Source organism: Vigna radiata, unplaced genomic scaffold, assembly GCF_000741045.1.
Source record: "Vigna radiata var. radiata cultivar VC1973A unplaced genomic scaffold, Vradiata_ver6 scaffold_195, whole genome shotgun sequence".
NCBI classification, from domain to species: domain Eukaryota; kingdom Viridiplantae; phylum Streptophyta; class Magnoliopsida; order Fabales; family Fabaceae; genus Vigna; species Vigna radiata.
The window spans coordinates 347,806-352,297 of record NW_014542195.1 but is presented as its reverse complement, the minus strand read 5'-3'; the positions used below and the strand labels follow the sequence as shown (position 1 = coordinate 352,297).

The 4,492-nt window shown below is 32.7% G+C and overlaps 1 pseudogene; it reads right to left on the bottom strand.

The window, feature by feature from the left end:
* LOC106779319 overlaps window positions 1-3,945 on the bottom strand; it is a 5,822-nt pseudogene extending 1,877 nt beyond the window's left edge.
* Window positions 3,946-4,492: the final 547 nt, after the last annotated feature.

Sequence of the window (4,492 nt, the reverse complement as noted above, 5' to 3'; positions counted from 1 at the left end):
TTCAAAAAATCATCTAAAGTTTATGCTCCTCATAAAATAAGTAACTTAAAAAGGATTTAAGTCCTTTAAAAGTACTCCCCCTAAATGTAATAATCCCTTTTGATAAAACAAACCAAAAAGAAAAAAGTTTCTTTTCTTTTTCTTTTTTTTTTTACGCTGATAATCGATTATTACTTTAAATAATCGATTATTTGTGTTCAAAATTGTCAAAATCTAAATTTTTAGGCCGAGATAATCGATTATGACCCTTTGGTAATCGATTATTGACATTAATTTCCGAAAAAACAGAGATTTGGGCCAAATTTTCAACTTAAAACTCATATAACATTCATAAAATGTCCAGATATCTAACAACCTTATATATCTCTCCCTTAAATGGGTACCAGGTATCAAAATATCACGTCATAAGTTGTCAAACAAAAATTTCTCTTGAACTCAAACAGATTATGAAAAATATTTTAAGATCTGTTCAGTCCAAAACAATGGAGAGATGCTTAAAAGGCAATTCAGAAAAGTATTTGCAATTTCAAAACAGTTTTAATAATTCTTAGAAAATCAAATTCAGCTTTTAGCATATTCAATTTACCCATGAAATGAACAATCATTTATCAAACAATTTAGATGTTTATGATTTACCCACTAATTTATAAACTACAATGAACGCAATAGTAGCTTAAATGAATATGATCACATCACAACAACTCCAGATTTATCAGGAAATCATTTCTTCTAACATAATTAGTTAAAAAAACTAATTTTGACAACATAATTTATAATCTCCCAAACAACAACTATGATTCATGCACTCTTATATCCCAATCTGTTCAATCCCATGAATTCAGTTGTGCATATCAAAACAACATATAGAAAATTCAAACACAAAAGCTGATTCAGATTTTATCTTTCAACAGTTTATAAACCAGATACTTTACATCAAAATTATGCAAAACTTGATCAATTCATTTACTGCATCCAAGTTCTCAATGAGTATTATCATAGCTTATGCGGTATGCATTTGAACTTGAAAACAAATCTCCACAAAAACAGCTTTGAAACAGAATTGACAATTTAATCATCAAATGTCTTAATCATCCAAAAATGCCAATGAAAATCTATCAGTCAGATCATTCAAATGAATTTTTCATTACTTTTGATGCTTGACAAAAGATATATCAAGGCTTACTTCAAAGTGTTCAGGAAATTGAATACTAAACCAGTTAAACATAGATTCAATTTATAAACAAAAATAAATCATTGAAATAACAATTGCACATGACTAATCATTCCAAAAGATTAAATTTAGCACATGAATATCTCATAATAGAAGAATTTCACTGATTAAAGTGGTAAAACAAATAAGAACACACCACAGGATAAATGANTCAGTGATGAACATATCATTTGCCCAAACAGAAATGAATATAATAGTAATCAAAGATTTTAAGATCAAGTAGAGCAAAATGCAACAGTACAGTTTGAATACTACTTAGCTCAATCACTTGGTGCTCGAACCAAAGCTTTGGATATCACTTGATTGACTCACTTCCTGGCTTGGAGCATCAATTCCAAAAGAAAAGTATCATAAAGTTCTCTTCTCCTTTTGAAAAACTTATTCTGCAAAACAAAGCAATAGAGTTTTTGGTACCCATAATCTTATTTGGGTCCTTGAGGTTAGAGACATATTACTTTATGACAAGAATCCAAGCATATTTCCCATTTGGAACATCAAAATGTTTAATGTTACATTTGTTTGAAGTGTGCCCCTTTTTCATGCAATAGAAACAACAAACATCATGCACCTTGTATTTCACAAAAGTCCCCTTCTCAACCCAAACTCTACAGGTTCTTTTAAATTGAGGTTTCCTATGTTGATGCATATTTTTGTTTTTAACATTTTTCTTTCTAAAACCATTTTGAACATGTGAAATAGATTTAGTGGCTTTAGCAAGCAAATTTTCAAGAATATCTATGTCAAACATGTGACTCTTACAAGACAGAAACTCAACAGGTTGATTGTTTGCATCAGATTCAGATAATTTCATTTTAAGATTACTAATTTTGTTTCTCAAAACCACTTCTTCATCTAATGCACTTTCATATTTAATTTGCAATTCTTTAAACTCCTTTTTCAAATTTTTATGAGCAACATTTAATTTTTCAGATTCATTAAGCAATTCAAGAAAAGAGTTTTGTAAATCAAACTCACTAGTGTCAAGGCTAGAGCAACTTACTTGGCTTGTAGTGTCATCAGTAGCAACCGTCAAACACAGGTTTGCTTCTTCAACAGAATCACTTGAACTACAAGTGCTTGATGCATTATCTTCCCAAGCTATGTATGCCTTCTTCTTTTTGTGAGATTTCTTTGCTTTTCTTTCTTTACTTCTTTTGTTGCTTGAACAATGAACTTTCACATGGCCTCTTTGACCACATCCATAACATTTGAAGCTTGATGCGGGGCCTTGATTGTTCTCCTTCTTTTTCTTCAAGATTTTTCTTTCAGCTAAATCATAGTTGACCATCAAGCATAAATTTTCTTGCTCATTAAAATCGCTTGAGCTTGATGTAGAGCTTGAGTCAGACACTGTTAGCTTATCCACATCTATGACTTCATTATAAGTGAGTCTTAAAAATTTCCACATTTCCTGTGCACTTTTATAAACAGAAACTTTGGAGAATTCATTAGGGGTTAGTGCAGATAAGATTATATTTCTAGCCTTAAAATCAAATTAGGCTCTTCTATTTTCCTCATCAGTGCAATCAAAATATGATTTTTCTACTTCTACACCATCAACTATAATTTTTGGAATATAAGGACCATTTTGTACAGCTTCCCAGATGCCTCTATCAACAGACCCCATAAAAATTTCCATTCTAACTTTCCAAAAGGCATAATTATCTCCAATAAAAAGTGGAGGTCTGTTAATGGAAGCACCCTCAGCATATTCAAGGTTTTGACTGTGACCGGCCATTTTCGCAAATATTTTGAAAAACTATCAAAGCAAGCTCTGATACCCATTTTTGGTATCGAAGGGGTATGGTTTGAAGAGTATAACGCAGCAGAATTAAAACTTAGAAAGCGTATAAGCGTGTTCGGTCACAGTTAAAACGAAGTTGGTCCTTTTTCGTAAAAATAATTTTCTTTCAGAAAACTAATCAACAGTTAATATGCGTAAACTAAAATGAGTGTAGGGAATAGAAAAATCACACAAATGATTTTTATACTGGTTCGAATCAAAAGATTCTACGTCCAGTGAGTAACTTCCTTCGACACACGAACCGGAAGCAAACACTCTGCCTACTCGAAGAGAACCGCTCCGACTTTCGACACACGAAACGCGAGCTTCTCCTATTCACGAGACCAGGCAGAGCACCTTGCCAACTCGAAGAGAATCGCTCTGACTATCGACACACGAAACGCGAGCTTCTCCTATTCACGAGACCAGGCAAGGGAACTGAACTAGCTTTTGAGAACTTCCTCAGACAAACTGTATTCTTCAAAAGACCTAAGTTCACAACATTACTTTCTGAAGTTCTCAAAGCACCTATTTATAAGCCCAGGGTCAGAAACTGAAAGGTCATCTCCCAATACATCCAAATTCTACAAGTTGCTTTTTAAATAATTCTAATGTTCTCTTCAAATAATACTTCTTGCAGCATCATCAAAACAATTCTTCAGGATTTACCAATACTCCTTATTGGTAACAAACTCAAGGAGTTCGAAGCCTTAAGGTAGTAACCTTACATCACTAACAACAACTTTGGCTTGATAGACTTTCTTGCCTTGGAAGTTATTGCAGCACGCCACTCCTTCAAAAGGGTTCCAAAATTGGCAACCTCGGAACTTGGCCCCGCCCTAATAAGGTCTATGCCATGAAAGCCATAGAACCTGACTGTTCTGATGGAAGAATCAATGCAAAGCTTCCTGTAAGAAGATCTATTTAGCATTCAGGTGACCACCAAAGAGTCCTCCCTATTGGATAAACTTTAAATTAATGGGGTCTAAAAGTATCTAAGTATGATTAAAACCACCAAAAATTGTTTTTCTACATTAAGATAATATCTACTAAAAGAAAGAAAATAATTGGGGGAAGAAAAGACAAAGGCACCAAAAGCTTTTGGCTTGTGATTATTAAATCATCAAAATTATAAATATCTACCGAAAGCAAAATAATCATTTGTCTGATAATTTCACCCGAAATTATTAGAGAGAAATCATCTATCGACCTTCGTTGGACATGTGTGGCATCTATAAAAAGGAAAGGAATATGCAAGGAATGGTACGGTGCAGAGAAGAAAACTAAGTGATTGTATGTGGAAGAAAGAGTAACAAAGGAATATGCATTTTTCTCCCGTTGTCAGATGATGTGATTATGATCTTGAGAGATGATAAATAAGGAGACTTTTCAAATCCAAATTTAAACAACTTGGAAAATTAATTAAGATTACATTGGATATATATTTATTTAGTGTAAAGATGATTTCTTGAAAACTA